Source organism: Sinohyriopsis cumingii, chromosome 14 (assembly GCF_028554795.1).
Source record: "Sinohyriopsis cumingii isolate HCF-2022 chromosome 14, ASM2855479v2, whole genome shotgun sequence".
Taxonomy (NCBI): Eukaryota; Metazoa; Mollusca; class Bivalvia; order Unionida; family Unionidae; genus Sinohyriopsis; species Sinohyriopsis cumingii.
The window spans coordinates 10224347-10244503 of NC_142974.1; the positions used below are offsets into that span (position 1 = coordinate 10224347).

The 20157-nt window shown below is 40.5% G+C and overlaps 1 protein-coding gene across 3 annotated transcripts in view; it reads right to left on the reverse strand.

Annotated features, from left to right (window-relative positions):
• The window catches only part of LOC149783206 (uncharacterized), an 87971-nt gene that overhangs the window by 19174 nt on the left and 48640 nt on the right, over positions 1-20157 (reverse strand). The window lies entirely within an intron of this gene.

Here is a 20157-nt window from a genome sequence, read left to right on the forward strand (position 1 = left end):
CGCTGGGGGCTTCTTCGATATCAGTGATAAATTCAACAACATCCTCACCGTCTTTACTCAGCGCGCTTGCACTCTCATTAAAATCTTTTATAACGTTATAGCATCGTTGATCATCTACAGATGGAGCTATCAAATACAGTTTATCCCATTTCATCCACTTCATTATCAAGTTCAGCAACAGCTGTGTTTTACCTGAACCGGATGGCCCAATTATAATCGCGCGGATAGAGTTTGGTAGCACTGAATTATGCTTAACTGGCTCTTTCTTTTTTGTCGCAGAAAAATCTGTAATTTCCATTTGTATATAAAGAATAATAATTATGGATCTATATTGTGTGAAGTGTAAGGCACGAACCCCTACGAATGATCTAACAACCATTACAACAAAAAATAACAGACAAGCACTTTCTGGTAAGTGTACGCGATGTGGCACAAAAAAATTTAGATTTCAAAAAAAAAGCGAGAATTTAGCGGAGGTGACATTGCAGCCAAACTTGGAAAGCTCCCCGGAACTCCCTGGGCAAAGTATCCCGGAGAAAAACATCTCCCAGGATACAATTACTGCGGTCCAGGGACCCGACTAGATATCAGACTTGATGAACAATCTAAACCAAAACCGGGAGAGTATCCGATAAACGCTATCGACGCAGCGTGTCACATACATGATGTTGCTTATCGAAGTAAAGATCTACAAGACAGGCATATCGCGGATGTGAAATTAATTCATGCACTAAGCGCCATAAAAAATAAATCATTTAAGGAGTCACTCGCTAATTGGTTAGTAAGATCAGCGATGAAATCTAAATTAGTATTAGGCGCTGGATAATTAAATAAAAATGCAAGCGATTTATTATTCCCCAATCGGATACTGGAGAGGTAACTCAGCAATTAATAAACTCGCCAACGCGGCATCAGTAACACGCGAGGTTGCCAAAAATTGGCTATCAAAACAAGCAATATGGCAAATCTACTTACCACCACCTCGACAAATCAACTTTGCACATTTTGATGTTAGTGTGCCCAATGAAGTTCATCAGGCTGACATACTATTCCTGCCTCATGATACTGTCCGTAGAAAAATATACAAATACGCGCTAACAGTAGTTGATGTTGCCAGTAGATACAAAGAAGCAGAACCGTTAGCGACTAAAACAGCGTCCGAAGTCGCCTCTGCGTTTAAACGAATTTATCAACGAGGACCTCTAAACTGGCCACGATTATTACAAGTTGATCCTGGCAAGGAATTTCAGGGCGCGGTGTCATCACTGACAAAGCAGCATAACGTTACCATACGACGAGGACATACTGAAATTCATCGGGATCAGGCAATTGTTGAGCGATTTAATAGAACACTCGCTGAGAGATTATTCGGATACCAGTACGCGAGGGAATTCATTTACGATACGAGATCTCGTGAATGGGTTGCAAGACTGCCAAAACGTGATAGCCGCACTGAATAATGAAATTACCAGAACAACAAACATGAGACCTGTAAATGCAATCACAAAAAAATATATACCCCGCGTCAGTGAACGCGGACAACAGCAACAAAATGTTTCAACGCAGCCAGGGACGCTAGCGTCCCCACTGCTGGGTAATGTCACCGTTAGGTATTTATACGAACCAGGCGAACTAGAAGGAGGAAAAAAAAGAGCAACCGATCCCACATGGAGTGTTACTACACATAAGATATCCAGCATAACCAGATCAACTGGGAGAAACGCAATCTACAGATTAGATTCGACTGCTCCTCAACGCGGATTTAAACGCGAGCAACTTCAGGTGATTCCCGAGGATACACAATTACCACCCCGATCACTAAAGTGATCCGCACTGAAGTGATTCAATCATTTAAATAACTGCAGCAACACCTCTGCGTCGGTTACACTCAAGACAGGTCAACATCACATTTTCACGTGTATGACCGCTACTGCTATCTATTCTATCTACGGTGAATTGCCTTGGGTCGTTTTTCGAATACTGCCACAGCAATAAACAATTACAACTCGCACAGTGATTATTCTGCTGTTGTTGTAATTGTATTACAAATTCAACATCCAAACTTTGTTTGGGATCAAACTCTCTACCATTTTTTTTGTCGCTCTGTTTGTAACCGGCTAATTTCTTTCTTATTGTGTCATCAGCGATTGAGCTGTCGTTGACAACATCTAATACAATTCTTCGTAACTGACCTATCCTTCTTACTCTTGACACGGCTAAATAAACTAAATTTGACCACTCGATGCGATCATCAACAATCCAAACTGTTGTATCTGAAATAGTTAGTCCCTGCGAACTGTGGATGGTCATAGCGTATCCTAGCGTCCACGGGGATTTGCTCATTTTCAGTGCCTGTTCAACAGCATCAACATCAACTGTGACAATATCATTTAATACTAAATTCTGTTTCTCCGGACCCGACGCAGTCAGGCGCCCTGGAATATCAACATCAATATTCTGCAATCGCGTATCAGCTGGTCTATAACACAACGGCACTGGCAACATGGGAAATTTCTTCTGATGTAACTGAAATAACCGCTGCTGAAGTGTGTCCCTGACTATCTTTCTACTTGCCACAATTAAATCACCTGGTTTCCACGTTTCCCAAAAGTCGCTCAGCGAAGTCTCTGGAATTATTTCACGCATTATCTCACACTGGACTTTATTGGTTTGTAGCCTGATCAGTGCCTTAAACTCTTTCAGCGTTTCATCGAGTGCTCTAACATCGTTAGTTATTTCCTCATAATAATCTACAAAAGTTTTCAGCCACTCGTGTGGAGATTCACCTGTAAATGGGGGTGGTTGACCATGATCGCCGCACATCACCACTGCGGTATTTTTCTTTAGCAGCCAATCCAGAAACTGTTTTAATGTATCCAACGGCACAGTGTCTATCTCATCCCAGATGATTTTCTCGGGAATATATTTCGTTCCCATTCGTTCAGGTGTCCACGTGCCGCCGCTGTATTTGAAAAAACTGTGACACGTGCACGCGTTAACATCCCGTTGTCTCATCTCCCTGGCAAGTCTGTGTGTGGGTGTTAGCACAATCATGTCAGAGTTTCTAAATAATTCAATCGCTCGAGTTGTTTTACCAGAACCACCAGGACCGTTCAGATAAACTGTTTTGTGTCTTGTAACAGGATCGTGCACCGGCGGCAACAACGAAGTTGCCCCCGACGAAACCATCGAAGATATTTCTGCGCTGCGATACTCATCCTCGATTTCAACATCAGCCGATTTACAATATCCGTGTAACATTTCATTCTTTATTCTCCACGAGCCCCACGATGGATCATCCGATATAACATTATCCAACAGCGCTGAGTGTTTTTTATCAATATAAAATGAATCCGTTGCAACTCTCACTGCGGCAACAGGGAATCTATTGATCATCGACAACAAATTTATGGATACATAAGCCAGCATCGAAGATCTCAAATGTATGTACTGAGATGATTCTCCGTCAATATAACTAAAAACAGTCCCTAGTTTTTCCCCGTTTGACAGAAACACATCTTTGCGGTTACAGAACATGTTGTTCGTGGCTGCATCAGCGACAATAAGATCCAATTCAGTCTTGTCCATGATTAATCGACTGTGATGTTGTTTATGATCATACGCTCCACCTTGAGTGAATTTCCCTATTATTCTTCGTCCTAGATCTTTTGCTGTGCTTTCATCATTTCTGAGTTTGCTTTTAAGTACTTCAGGAGCTTTCTTGATGATAGCGTCGATAGAAGTTTCTGGATATTCTCGTGACCAATCTTCGATGACTTCTTCTAACGTAACCGGCGTTGGAGTTGGCAACCAAACTTCGGTTTGACGACAATAACATATAATCGCTTCGCTGACCGTCAGCGACAACAGTATTCGACTGTCAAGCATGTATCGCAATAACACTATCGGTGCCCATCGCTTCTCAACGAAATGTCTGCCAAACCAAACATAACACACAGGATGTAAATCCTTAGCGAATTTAAACGACGACACACAAGCAAATCCGGTCAAGTCAAAATCGGGTAAAACACCGTTGACAGCTACTCTTGTCATGGTATTGCCAGCGTGGCCAAACCGTTTAAAATATTCGCTGCATTCTCCACGCCCAAGGAAACTTCCTGGATAACACGCCGTCATGTCCACGGATATCATACCGCGGTGATCATACTGAGTATTCCACAAACCGCCGTGTCCGTATTCGACACAGCTCTGCTGGATATCAGCAAGAAAACTTTTCGGAGTTGGTCTCCATGAATTTCGTTCCCGGGCTACATGCGCGACAACACCCGGGACAGTAAAACAGTGTGTCAGTAACGTATCAGTGTTGCCAGCATGATATTTTTCTGCGAGTTTTTTCATTTCCTGCTGTAACGCCATTGTTCTGTATATTTCCCCGTTGGGTCTCACAAACTGATCATATTCTCCATCCTCGCTACTTCTGAATAACCACACAGACACTGGATCGGTTTTACTTATCTGATAAATAAAATCAAACATGCTCCCAGAATTGCTTTGCAATTCCGGATAATACTTCACAACACGGTCTTGCGGAAATATCCTAACCGAGTCAGTCCAGGCGTGACTGTTATGATCGATAATAGTTATTGGTGTTCCACGGGAATTGTATTTACACTCATACAATACCTCACCGGTTAACGATGAAACCGTTATAGGAAATTTTAGTAATCGCTCTAGCTCAGCAACATCATTTATTGACGCTCCTTTATCCGCTACTCGTGTCGCCCACGCTGTTATTTTAGTTTGTCTTAGCGGTGTTAGGCCGTTTCCTCGCATTGCATTTTTAAAATGTTCCATTACTCGCTCAGCTACACAATTCAACACCGACACCTTCATCGGTTTGAGTTTATCAACGCGTGGTTTCTTCATCGGATAAATTCCATAAACAACTGCGGTCACAGGATACGCTCTGGCATAATATGGTATATCAATCCCAACAAGTACTCCCGGTTTTGAGTCTTTACTTAACAGAACGGTTTTTCCACGAACGCCTCTGGCATCAAGAACAGGGTCTAGTTTGTCTCTGATAATCCACGTTCCCTCGCCGACTCCAACAATAAATTTTATCTGTACGAAATATCTTCTATCGTCGAGATACCCAATTATGTTACGCGCGATTGTATCGTTCATGGTAGCATCAATGATACGGTCACGAGAAATGCTTTGCATTTCCCGAGAAACGCTCGCGTTTCCGAGGATAATTTTATACGAAGACCACGTGTGTGCGGCACCATCACGACGAAACTCTTCTTTGGCATTCTTGATAACACCAATTACCTCTGCTAACTCTCTTCGTCGTGGATCAGCGGTTAACCGGTCAAGATCGAATCTAGAACCTGATATGGGTTTTATTCTGGATAGTCTTTCAAAACCCATTATTATAATTAAGACAAATATTTAAATAGACAAATATATTATATGATGAACCAATGCAAGTGGATCAAACTAAATTCATCAGCGCCGTGTAGCAAACCCTGCAGAGGCGAATACTGTGGACAACATGCTCAACAGGTCCGCGGTGGGAGTCTAGGACCGATACCGTGTATCAGATGCGGCATTGGAGTACGAGGAAAAACGCAATTATGTTCAGCGTGTGGTGGAAAACGCTATCGAGAACTAAAACGGTATTATGATAAAAAAAATCCAGACTGTGATAACGCTCTCAAATGCGAGCGTGATTACATAAATAAGTTTTCAGACAAATTATGAATTAGACAATGATTTGCTTATAGTATAATGAATCAAGAATTCGTCCGACATCCAACTATTCCAAATTATGAGGCAAACCGAGATGGCATAGTGAGAAACTACAGGCTGAGGAAACAAGTTGGTACAGTTGATAATGCTGGTTATTTAAGATTTACTGTTAGGAAAGGGAGGTATTTATGTCATCGTTTCGTCTATGAGGTTTTTAACGGAGAGATCCCTAAAGGCCTTGTCATTGATCATATTAACGGGAACAGACTTGATAACAGTATTGAAAACCTTCAAGCGATCACTCAGAGCAAGAATACCATACGAGGAAGAGTTAAATGTAAAACAGCTATAAGAAGAGCAGTGAAATCTGTGAATGTTGAGACTCGTGAAGAAATAATATTTCAATCAATGAGCGCAGCCGGTAGGTATTTCGGTATTTGTCCACCTTCTGTACAGCATGTCGCAGATGGGATCTACAAAACAGCATTTTCAAAGAAGCTCAAACAGAAGATTTCATTCTGTTATATAACTCTTATCGTTGACACAAACGACGATAACTCCTCCGAGAGTGTGTAACGCTTTGCAGAGTTGTCGTTGCTGGTCAGAGGATTTGCTCCCCCTAAGAAAGCCACCTTGAAAAAATATTTTATCGAGTTCATAACATGTAATCATTTATTTACCGTAGAATATATATTTTTTTACAAACAATATCCTCGTTTTACTGAATATATCCGACTGTTTTGCTCTTCTGTGCTTGTTATATGACCGCGCTTAAGAAAACATACAATTAAAATATTTTAAACAAGTCCCGCCCACTGCTAGAGCGAATTTCCAACTCGCAAGTAACAGTTGGGTTATATACGAAATCGCTCCCTAAGACCTTTGGGTCGATCGAAAGTCAGCACGCGCAAGCAAAACCATAAATTTAATCCGCCAATGGCGGGTGTCTTTTGTGCACCATCCAATGGTCGATTCAATGGATGGTTTTGCTCTGCTGCTGACCGTAGAAAATGACCCACCTGTGTATGTTTGTGTCGTCATAGGATAAGGTCTTAGGATAAGTTAGGATAAGATTACATGTTCATTGTGCCTTTACTTGCTGTCATACTCGAATCAGAGGTTAAAGGTTGTCTGTTCTGTACCGTCTCTTAGGATAAGATTACATGTTCATTGTACCTTTGCTTGCTGTGATACTCGAATCAGAGGTAAAGGTTGTCTGTTCTGTACCGTCTCTTAGGATAAGATTACATGTTCATTGTACCTTTGCTTGCTGTGATACTCGAATCAGAGGTAAAGGTTGTTTGTGTTGTCAAATAAATGTTTGCCGGGCCTGCTAGAGAACTCGATCCTAGAAGCCAGGGCTGTCTCGTCTTGTAAATAAATGTGCCTCTGAGTCACTTGGCAGTCAGAGGGGTCCGTCCTTAGGATAAGTTACGTGTTATATGTTTGTCCTTGTCAATTCACTAAACACGTCCTCTTGAGCCTATAGAACGTTATTTGACGATCTAGAGGCTCTTGCAGGGGATAAAGTGTTTCGTGTTACATGTTGTATTGTCATGTCGGAAGCAGTCCTCGTGGGGTTCTAGAACGTTATTTGACGATCTAGGCCCTTGCAGGGGATAAATGTTTCCGACTGTCTCGTTTTGTTTTGGAAAGCTAGCGTTTCTCATGCAAAGTGTTTCTATTAAAAATATAAAAATATATAATAATATGAATCACGAAAATATAAATACCATACTTGTTGAAATTAAAGAATTACAACAGCGAGGTTTTAATATTTTACTAGACACTGAAACAATTATGTCAGATTTTGAATCCTTGAATGAGCTATCACGCTTGGGGAAGAACAATCTCCCTGCTCGTTATAGGTTCATTAAGGGTTTGCAAGATCGTGTTTACAGATCACTTGCCGGGATAACTGAAAATCAGGTATCTGAATTTATTCCACTGTGCCGTGCAGTTGAGAAGATTCGTCTTGGATTGTCACAAGAGTATGAGACTCGAAAATTAATTAGCACCAGGGTGAGACGGTTAAAAGGTTATATAAAGAATCTAGACACGGAAATGCCTTGCATTTCTGACAAAAATACTAGTGTTTCTGACTACGAGGCCGACAAGGAAGTATAAACCGCATAGCGTGTGACTCACAGCACAAAGTGAAAGTAGAACCTGAGAACGCTAGCGCCCCCCCCCCCCGCTTGGAGTGTAAAGCACATTTCCACGGGTAAAAAAAAAAGTGTATTATTTTTTTTGCCCTTGGAAACTCAAAGAGTTTCTCAAGTGAAGGGCGCTTTCAGATTTTCAGGATTTGCTTAAGCGTTTCAACATCAATACAGGAATGAGAATAGTTCATAATCTGTTCTCGTTGACACCAAACTATGATCATATGATTTTGCTGTAGCTCTGTTAATTGTGACGGAGTTAACAAGAAGTCTTCGTCACCATACACGTCAATAACTATTTTAACGGGGAAATACTGTTCTGGGAATGTCTGTATTTGAAATGCGGTTTTTATTGCCTCGTAAAGAATTTGCTTATCATGAATATGAACTCGTGCATGAATGTACTCGGGTTGATACATTATACACAACCGTTTTTTTTTAAATGCGTGCTAGCACTTTCAACGATAACTTATGCTGGTTTTGATAGGGTATTTGCACGATAAAATGACGAAAATGGATCAGTGCAGAAAAAAAAACTATTATAAATATTATGGATCCCTTGACTTAGGACTTCACCAGTAAGTTTATACTAACAGTCTCGTCACGCAGGTCCAACAAATTCCCCCTCTGGTCGGTGAGTTTGAAATTTATCGTTGACAACCACGGGTTATGACACCGTAGATAGACCGGATTGATTGGTTCTTGCACAATCAGAAAACCAGGGGGGTCTCTTGGTGTGAACGTATACAGGATAAACCCCTGTTGTGCCGTCGTAGTATCTGATGCGCTGTAACTGCCATCGATGACGTCACATACAAGATTGACCGCAATAACATCTGTGATATTTACGATCCCGGGTAAGATGTGTCTGCCATCGGATGCTGTACTGTTGTCGTGCTTGAGAATAACAGGTTGTGGTTTTATTCGTTCGTACGCGGCAAGAATATCTTCGAAAGATTGATCGATGAGATCAGAGACTGATTTTCTCAGCTCGGGCACGTTATATCCAGGAAATTTAAAATCTGAAATATCATTCACTTGAATACCATATTTAATTGCAAAATCTGCTCTGGCTATCTGTCTATAATTATCATCGATATAGTCTTTAAGATCCAGTAAAGCCTGAATTATTCTTAGATTTATAGTTTCCATGGCCGATGCGAGTTTGTTTAGTTTTTCTATGGTTGTGCTAATATTATCACGCGGACTTGTTAAATCAGAAATATAATCTTGGAAATATACTCGCAGGAGTTGTAGCTGTTGTTTATGTACTAGATTGATCGGAATAAATAATTCAGATTCTATATCATCTAGACGGTAAACACGGAGCTCGTGCCCCCCCCCCCCCCCCTTAACACGTGGAGCTTCTATACTCCAAGTATCGGGCATTAAAGTACTTTTTCTTGCTAGTAATTGATCTGCAAGGAGTAAATAATAATTGTACTCGAGGTCGTGTAGTGCTTCTTTATAGGTCATAAAATCCGATTTTTCAGGTTTTGGTGGACGAGGTTTAACCTCGGGGGCCTTTGGCCATCCTAATAATGTTCGGATTGAGCTGTTATAAATATCCACGGCGTATCCTGGCGTTGAGATTTCAATGACCGCAGACAGCGTTGGTTCATGAGCTGTTATAGATATTTTGGCTTCCTTGCCGGTGATTCGTTTTATTTGGCGTTGTATCTCATTATTGATTTCTTCGATCTGATAACTCCCAGTGGGAAGTGTAATTGTATTCCAGTCAAGTTCACCCTGTTCGCCGGATTCGGCTTTGCTTTTCCCGAACACGAATGAATTATTTGGCTGCAGACCACCAAATGATGCCGACCTAACATTGGGCCAGCTGTGATACACACTGAGCTTTGCTAACGCGATTTCGCTCACTGGAATTGGAGTTCGAAAATTAATACCGAATTCTGGTGTCGTCGAGGACACTGAGATCATTGTGGTCCTTACCGGTGTTGTGTTTGTGACTATTTGTTGAAGCAGTTCTATTGACATTATTTATTTGTTTAGTTTTCAAATAGTCATTGTACGCATCTGACATTAGTTTGAATTCAGAATCTGATATCGTAGCGTCGCTACTTTGCACGTCTAACGATGATGATATCAGCGATGATAATTTCTGATATGCGGTCGTGGCTGTATTTAATTTTGTCGTGTAATCGTGTAATTTTGTGTTAGCACATGATGATATTTTTTTTGCTATGATGCCGAAAACTCCAGCTGTTGTTGTGGCCGCGGAAACACAGATCGTGGCGGCGACTGCTGCAGTTACCGGAGTGACCGCTGATAGTATTGCTCCGGCAGATGCAACAACGGCAGATACTGAATAAACCATAATATCCAGCACTGTTATGCGGCGCTTGTATTTTTTTACTTTTTGACTAGTTACTTCGATGACAGTTTTTAACTCAGATTGCCACTCACGGACTTGATTGTATCGATATTGTTGAGCATCTGGCGTCGTTGACATTATTCAATTACGCGGTAACCAATTGAGGCGTTGCAGCGACGAATTCCAAATAAAACCAGTAAGATGTTGCTGTTAAACTATCGTCCTCGGCTTCAAGCATAAATGTTTCCTCGGTTCCGCTGTTTAGTATTACAGTGCAAACCCCGGAATACTTATCGGTGGAATGTCTCCAAGGATATGTTGTGAAGATTTCAAATTTAGCGGCTGAAAACACAGACAACCTGTAAACACCGGTGGCTGTTGCTGTATATTTGATAGTGTTATTTTGTCGTGACCATGTTGCGAATCCCGATGATACCGTGAATACGATGTTGGTGATATGCCCCGGAGTAACTCCAGTGGGAACTTTAATCAAACTGGTTTTGTTAACGATATCAGGAATACCCGATACGATATCCTGCTGTGTTTGTTTGATCGTGTTAATGTCGGTCTTTACATCAGCGAGTTTTACATCGACGACTGGAGGAGTCCCAAAGAACTTATCCACGACCTCATCAGTTTTTACGAAGTTTCTTCGAAATCTTGTAAACGCGCCCACGTGAACATCATGCTCTGCACGCAGCGTATTTAGTTTACCGTTGACGATGTCCACGTATTGTTTGTTTGACGCATCCTGGTCGGATTCGGGATTCGCTAACGCGGTTATTTTGTTGCCGCTCATGCTGAGTTCGCCTGTCATCGTGTCACCGGCTTTTTTCACACATTTATCAACACCTTTATCAATACTGTCTTTGATGCTTGCGATTGATATATTCGAGTCCTTGATCCGGCCGCCATCACTAAATGCAACGAAGTTATCCTTGGTAGCTCCAAGAACTCTGCGAATTATATCATTCCACTTAATGTTGCTCGTTCTTAGTTTTCCTTGCCTGTCTTGGAAAATAGCAACTTCATCTGGGTCAACTCCAGCTATATTCAAAAGATTATCGACTTCATCTTTGGTCGCATATTTTGAGAGATCAGCATCTGTGCTTGGTTTACCTCCTCGTGTGAAAGGTCTTCCGTAAATATCCACCATTATTCTTATTGCTGTTTTTCAAATGCTAGCATTTCTCGATGCGGTATATTCATACACTACTTTATGAGGAGGAGTTGCTGGATTTCTTGAGATTGCATCAAGAACATTTAAAACCTCCCTCCCACAAATGGGCGGATCAATTAATGTTTGTGTTGGTAACGTCGACTGCCACACTGGAACATTAGAAAATCTGCTGACATACTTGAGAAACTCAACTGGCGGTGCTAAACCGTACGAATCAAAATAGATAATTCCACGTGGATCGATCGCGTAAGCAACCCAGTGAGTTCCCGGACCATCTTTGTTGTCGAGATTGATAATGCCAGTTTCTGGATTATTCGGTCGTTGCGGTAATTGATCTCGCATAAATACGCCTCTGAAATGTTTTACACGCAATTTTTTAACAGCATCGAGTAAATCAAAATTGCTCAACGGCGTTAGAATTTTTTTGGATACCATGATGGTGGAGTTCCTGGTAGTCTTAGACCGCGTCCCTTTTTTTTCTTGTATCCTTTTCCCGTTGCCTTTTTTAGTGCCATTCCAGCTGCAGTTCCAACTGCACCGAGTGCTGCGGCTTTTGCTACGGCTGGTGCTGCCGCGGCAATCAACGCCGGTATTGCTGCGAGAAGAGGAAATATTCCACCGGTTTTAGTCATGTCCTTGATAGCTGCAGCAGAGAAATCAAGTCGGACACCGGTTTTTGCTGTTAGTGCCTTATTAAAATGTTTAAGCTGAGTATTAGTCAACGACAATTTGTTTGGACCACCAGTAATCTGATCTCGTTTTAGTGTTATTGATGTCCCGCACGTGCTTGCGTTCTTTGATTGCAATTTCTTCGTTTGACCGGAAGTCAAGGTGACATTAACATGACTGTATGACATTATATCCTAAGTTTGATTTTAATTGCGTTACATATTCTCGATTGGAGCGTCGATGACCCTCATTCGTCCGCCAACACCTTCAAGCAGCATTGCTTTATCGGAGAGTATGACAGCAATCGCTCTGTAACCACCAGCAGGAACACCTACACGAGCTCGGAAATGTAGGTCGACAACAGATTGTTTAACCAGATCAAGATGTTCCAGCGAAAAGTAATAAATCGGATATAAACTCATAAAGTCTCGCTGTGATATTTGCAGGCCAGTGTCTACATTAAGGTCGCGCCCCATAAATGACATCAGACGATGATACGCGCGTGCGACACGATGATGTTCGAAATCTATTAATATATCCTCAGATGGCTCCTGATGCCCATTTATTCTCAACGAAACTTCAGAAACTCCAAGTGTATCAAATACCATTGGATTTCTTTCCTGGCTATCTGTTCTAGCACGGTATTGAAATGCAATGAAAATATGTCGTGGTGCTGATACTCCTTGTTGCGATGATATATGCCATGTAAACAACCCACCATTATCACCCTGAATAACGTCTGTGGTTGTTGTTTTCCAGGATAGCAGTGATTTACCGCCCGTGTCCATGAAAGACAACAGTCGTTGTTCTTCGGTGATTGACGGAGACAACACTGGCATCCACAACCACAGTTTAGTTAGTATTACCTGACCAGGGGCAACAGCAGCATCTCGCCAGATAGCGTCATTATCATCAGGTTTTCGCACAAGTACAACTGTGTTTGGCACCGAATATGACCTTGTGGACATCTCTGCAGAATCCAAAGATGTGAGACAATGGAATCACACCTGAGAACTCTTCATCTCCACTTAACATCGATCTACGTGTTGCAAAATCCAAATTAAAATTTTCGTTCATCGATGCAACTGCGTCACCGGCATTATTCATTGTTAAATTCCTGTTCTCGGGGCTGTCGGTTATATCCTTTGCAAACATCATTGATGGTCCGGCTGATCTGGTGTAATCATCCGAGTATCTCGCCAACCCGAGAATTGTTGTGGCAACGTCGACGTTATCATGAATTGTTTCAATTTCTTTTCCATCTATCATGTAAATAGCGGATTTAAATAACGCCATGATGCCGTTGTTAACAAATCCAACTCGGTCGCCGATTCCGTAGTTAGTGTTATCATTCTTTAAAAGCCTACCTTCAACTTCGATGAAGGCCTCAGCGGGCAAGAAGTATCTACTTGTATCCTGGACCTGTAGTTCAATTCTTCCGCGTTGGTTAGGATCACGTGCTTCATAAGAATAATATTGAAAATCACGTACAGAATCATCTTTAAGTACTGGTTTGGACATATCAAACGCGTCATTGGATTTTCGTGCAAACATTATTATTATTTGTGATGATCTAATTAAAATGTTATCGTCACCGGAAACCACTACCAGCTATCAAATTAGCAGTTACACTATCTTGCAACGCTTTGGAGGTAATTCCTGCTGTTGCGATCTCAGCTAATTTCTGATTTACGGCCTTATTTACTACGCTACTAACATTTGCCGGCATAGCTTCAGTGGATGGTAGTTTTACTGGCACCAACCTCTCGACTGGGTTTTTTTTTCGTATCAGCTGTGCTAGTCGATCCTTGATTGATTGAAATGCTTTCCCGGCAAGACTACCAACAGTGCCAATGGCTTTATCCTTGACAACATCAGCGGCTTTCATCGCGAATTGTTTTGCTAACGGTCCAGCTTTCGGAGCGATTCTTGTGACTAAATCCCTAACAACATCACCGACTCCATCTCCGTAAACAACCTCGTATACTGGTAATCGTGAGTTTACTACTCTGACACTTCTTGGTCTGCGAAAAGAATCGTGTAGTATCATTTTATTTAATTATTGTTTATCTAACTGAATTTGCTAGCAAATTTAATTATTAGTCGCTGTGGTAACCGTCTGCGAGTTCATCAATGAGCCCCCGGTAGATGCTGATATCCATGATGCCACGCTGAAATAGTCTCTGACAGATATCTGCGGCTTCATTTATAATTTCCGGAGAATTGTTTCCGGCACGTCTTCCTCCGATGAGAACTTCCAACCGTGATACATCATCGATGATATTATTAGGGCAGGCAATAAAACCGGATCCTAAACCCTCCCCTGTTGATGTTACAATTCTTGGGGATAAAATGTCTTGAGGCAAACTTTCAGAAGATGTTGTTAAGCTAATTATCGGCGACCTAGTTTGTTTGAATTTTTGGCCCCGCGGACTTCCTTCAGATGCAGCCTCGTATTCACTTAACGGAGTTAGGTCAGGATCTATTGCTCTTCGCCGTGAAGGATATTGTTGTCGTTCTGTGTGTTGCAACGGTGATTTTTCTTCTTGAGGTTGCGATGGTGGAATTTCAAGTTTACGTATAGCATCTACAAGTCTATCGTATTTTGTATCGTCCCTGCTGATTTGTTTTTTATTTTCACGTATACGATACGAATATTTGATAAAATTATCATCTGTCATAGAACCGTGTTCTGGGTTTAAAGACACATCTCTTCTAATCAATCCTAACAGTATTGTCTCAGGTAATTTCTCTTCTGGTACATTTTTAAGAAGTTCAATATAATCCGGCGTAAATCTTTTGGCGGGGTCAGTAATTCTCCCTGTTACTCGCTTACCAGCAGGTACTGACACAACAACTTCATCGGGTGGAGGCGGGGGTTTAAGTCCAGCTGAAATATCCTGTAAAATTTTCCTTTGCTCTATTAAAGCCTCTTTGGTAACAGCTGCGGATTTTTCAGTAGCTTTGGTCACGGGTTTAAATAATTCCTCCGTAGTCTCTGCAAAGCCTTCCCGTGCTTGCTGTCTTAGTTGTAATTTTTGTCTGACACTATCACGGACAGGAAGAAATTTCTGAATTGCTTCGAGACGTTCTCGAGCTAATCTAGTCGTATGTGCTTCTCCAATATTTGCCATTATTTATTTGTCAATGATTTAATTCCGCTAACATAAAAATGTTTTTCCTTGGAAACTCATTTCCCAGAGCAGCAGAGGGGATGGACCCGACCCATGGATTTTTCAATAACGACCCCGCCACGGAAACTGTTTCAGATTTATTGAAGTAACCCAAGTTGTCAGTGCAAACTCAACGAGTTTGTCCCTGGAAACTCTTCGAGTTTTCGGGGGACATTTTTTTTTGTCCTGTATTCTGAATAGAAGGGTTTATTTCGTCGAAATAAGCCCTCTATCGAGGAATAGTTTCCTGGAGGGGTTTATTGTGCAAAAAGTTTCGGTCTGTACAGCCCCTCTGCTGCTAGATAAGTAAATATATCAGAAACTTAGTGCATATGAATCATCATGGTGAAAATTTGGATTAAATTTTTTTTCACACCCAGCATGAGGCAGAAATATGTCAAATTTTGGATTTTAACAAAGCTGATAAATAAATATTCAGAATGCTGTACAGCTCTGGTGAATATATTGGCAAGACACTAACTGGGGCAAGAGCCAATAATAAGTACACACAAGGCCACCTCTCCAAGACCAGTCCAGAATTCAAATAATTTATGGTATATTTTAAATTATTAACCATGCGTTTTAAACTTTGTTAACCTATGACAAAATATATGCCAAATTGTAACAAAATTTTTTTATGAACTAAGGCTGGAACATTATTATGAAATCTAAACGTATACACAACTACTACTTGAAACATAATAGTGTAGACAGGCAATATTCAAATGGACAATGTAAATCTACTTTCAGTTTAAATGGTATAATCACAACTGCATGTATATGGTAGCCAGTTTGTGTGTGCGTGATTCAGATGTTTAGTAACATAGCTTTAACAAATGTTTAGTCACATCGCTACGATGTCTGCAGTGTGGCAATTTATAGTGATGTCTAGCACTGAGATATCATGCCACAGACATGTAGCATAATGTCTCCCACCCATTCACATTATCTTGACACCAGGTTGACCAGTCCTAACACTAACCTCTTAACCGTTTACCTTATAGAGCATAATTACAAAGTGCAGCATGCTATAAATAGAGCACCTGTTACCTATTCGACTCCATACGCATAGGCCTGCCTGTTAACTGTTAAGCAATGTAGTGTATTTTATGTTAAACAGCAATTGTAACCATTTTACATTTTTGGTTCACATCTATTATGTGTGGAAAAATTTAAGATTAAAAGTCTGATTGTTATAGCTGCGTAATTATTTTTCACTGAAGAATTTTTTACGTGCTTTAAAATCTTGAGAGGACTCATTTACCGTCATGTCAGTGAGGCTGCGTGACCAATCATAGCTGCCATTTCTCATACTTGAAATTTACAATTTGTCGTCTGCATCTACATCACTAAATCATCTGAATTTGATACATGTAATTTATGAAAACTAATTGCTGCCTGCATCAATATCAGAGCCTTTACCTAAGTTATTGAATCTTTCGTAGTTCTGATTCTAATCGTGAAAACTTCGTAAGTACTGAATGAAATCCGCGACCTCCATTTTGGAGAGTGGAGATTATGACCCAGTTACTTTAAATAGCAGATATCGACCAGGGCATAAACAGTGACCACGTGATCTGATGTAATTGTCATTCACAGAAATGAATGTAGTATCTAAATGGGGGTTTTCCCCGAAGGTGGCACTATGACAACCGGCTTAAAATGGCTGATGTTTACAGCAGGCGTCAAAAGGCACTTCCATGTGAATGGAGTAGAGGCATCAAAAGACGCTTGCATGAGGTAAAGGGTTAATGCTGAGCACCAGGCAAGGCAACTAATAGTACCATTCTTTTAATAAGTCTTTGGTATGACTTGGTTAAGGGTTCAAACCTGTGACCTCTCACACCCGTAGCAGGCGCTCTAACCACTTAGACTTAGGCCACAGGAGCAGTTAGGTACCAGTTTAATTTGTGATGGAAACCACAGGTTTTTAAGCCTATCAAGTTAGTCATCAAGCCAAGTGCCTCATTACAATTACCAACCTCAGGGATTGTAAAAGTACTGTAATTGCATGAAATGTTTCAGGCATAACTCTCATTCTCTCACTCCCCTCTCTCTCTCTCTCTATATATATATATGGGATTGAAATAAATTTGAAATCTTGCTTGATTCTATTCATTAATATACAATGATTTGTATTTCAGAAATCATGAAGGAGAAGTACAACATTGGGGAGGTGATGGTGAGACAGAAGCTTTGCGATTTGGTTAAACCATCAAGAGTACCATCACTTCCACAGACTCCAGTGGTGACAACAGAAAAATAAGAAATGTGGTGAATGAACTATGAAACAACACGTGTAAAAAAAAATATTTTAAATTTTTTTAATTAAAATTGAGATAGAAATTAACGTGAATTTTTGTTATTTTGTTGTTAAGATTGCTTCAGAATAAATTCAGACTATAACTAGAGTAAGAGAACATATTTTTAGAAACTCGGATGATGTTAAGGAGCCAGTAATCTGGATTTTATGACACACCAGTAGAAGTGTAGCGATATTTATGACAACTTAAGCCATGTTGTCTACTGAATACTATTAAGCTACCAGTGACAAGTATAGTTTTTAATTTTGTTTCCTTGTTTAAAAGTTACTAAACATCACAGTCAATACAAGGAGTTGGTTGGGGTAATTTGGATCATGTTCTTCTTGAAATTATCATCAAATAAAAGTTGCATCACTGTTAAAAATCTCGTTTTCATAAAATATTTCAACAATTTTCAGCTAAATTTTAGTGTTGTCCAGTGTTTTCCAGCCTACCCTGGATAAAGACTGGAATATTAGTCCAAATGCTCCAGCTTTTTCCATGCTAGAATTGTCCAGGGTTTTCCATCGTTTTCCATGCTAGAATTGTCCAGGGTTTTCCAGCCTACCCTGGACATAGGCTGGAATATTAGTCCAAATACTCCAGCGTTTTCCATGCTAAAATTTTCCAGCGTTTTCCATGCAAGAATTGTCCAGGGTTTTCCAGCCTACCCTGGACAGAGGCTGGAATATTAGTCCAAATACTCCAGCGTTTTCCATGCTAGAATTTTCCAGCGTTTTCCATGCTAGAATTGTCCAGGGTTTTCCAGCCTACCCTGGACATAGGCTGGAATATTAGTCCAAATACTCCAGCGTTTTCCATGCTAGAATTTTCCAGCGTTTTCCATGCTAGGATTGTCCAGGGTTTTCCAGCCTACCCTGGACATAGGCTGGAATATTAGTCCAAATACTCCAGCGTTTTCCATGCTAGAATTGTCCAGCGTTTTCCATGCAAGAATTGTTCAGGGTTTTCCAGCCTACCCTGGACAGAGGCTGGAATATTAGTCCAAATACTCCAGCGTTTTCCATGCTAGAATTTTCCAGCATTTTCCATCGTTTTTCATGGAATATGATGGACATTCTACAGCCGGGTTCCTTTCTCCAAATAATACAGACTAATACAGACTTCCTTTCTCCAAATAATACAGACTTCCTTTCTCCGAATAATACAGAATTCCTTTCTCCAAATAATACAGACTTCCTTTCTCCAAATAATACAGAATTCCTTTCTCCGAATAATACAGACTTCCTTTGAATTGTTCAATGCATTAGGTTCTGGTAACTCTAAATTGTAGTTAAAATTCGTTCTTTGATTATTGACATTTTGAAGAATAATGAGATGGGCTTTAACCCTGCATCCTTCCAGATTTCATACTGAAGCAATCAGGTGGTCTGATAATATTGGAGCATATTACTAAATTAGGAATGCACAGCAGAAAGTGGAAATCAATCAGTATCAGTTTCAGTTGGTAAAAACCCATTTTTGCAAAGTGTTTTGATGTACATTGCTGTAAGAAAAAGTGGAAAATCCATTTTTCAACTTATGTTGCAAGTTAGCTAAGAAGTTCATAATTGTTAATACCTTTATCTACCTTAATGTTCACAGAACAGTATAGCTAGTAGAGCAATGCACATTTGTATAGTAAGCTATTTGTATACCTTAATTTATTCAGTATACTGATAATGCTTATCAACCATTTTGCAAGTATTTTAAGTTGATCTAGGTGGACTGTATCTGCTATGTTGTGATATACAAGATGCATTCATGAGGAGGGGCCCCGAGTGGCCGAGTGGTCTAAAGCGCTCTCCGTTACAGATCACTGCCATCTCACCTCTGTCTGCGTGGGTTCGAGTCTCGGATTCAGCCTATGTGGGTATGTGAGAAAGCTTGCCAGTAGCTTCTCGTGGGTCGGTGGTTCTTTCCGGGGTTTTCCCGGGTTCTTCCTCCACCATTAATACTGGCCGCCATGTATAGCCTATCGTGTGCTGAAAAATGGCGTTAAACCCTAAAACAACAACAACAACAACATTCATGAGGACTGGCAAGAACTGTGCATATAGAGAGCTGAAATGCTTAATAAGCATTCTTCCTATAAAATTACAAGATGTAAAACCATTACAAACTTCATGTACAAATGTTTGGCCTGACAGAGATGACATGCTAGCTTGGTTATCAGTGTAATACTAAATAGGATGTGGTCTGTGTTGATCTGATCAGTCTCACTGTTATGCCACGTCATGATTATGCCACGTCATGATTATGCCACGTCATGATTATGAAATGGACAAGTAAGATATGTACTTCCAATAATGAAACAAGCTTTTCAAATGTGTGGAGCTAAGAGAATAGTCTTGTGTGGGCATATATTAATCCCTGTGTGGGTATATCTATTTGTCCTGTGTGGATGTTTATCTTCCCTATGTGGTTGCATATATCGGTCCTGTGTTATTATGACTCTATTGTCTTAAATTAAGTAACAGAAAAGAAAGAGAAACAACAAAACTTTGTAAAATTCAACAAATAATTTCCTGAGAATACAAGGTGAAAATGTAAAAAGAACTTGCAAAATAAATCCCAAATAATCATAAAATGTATAACACATGTCCTAACGAATAAAGCT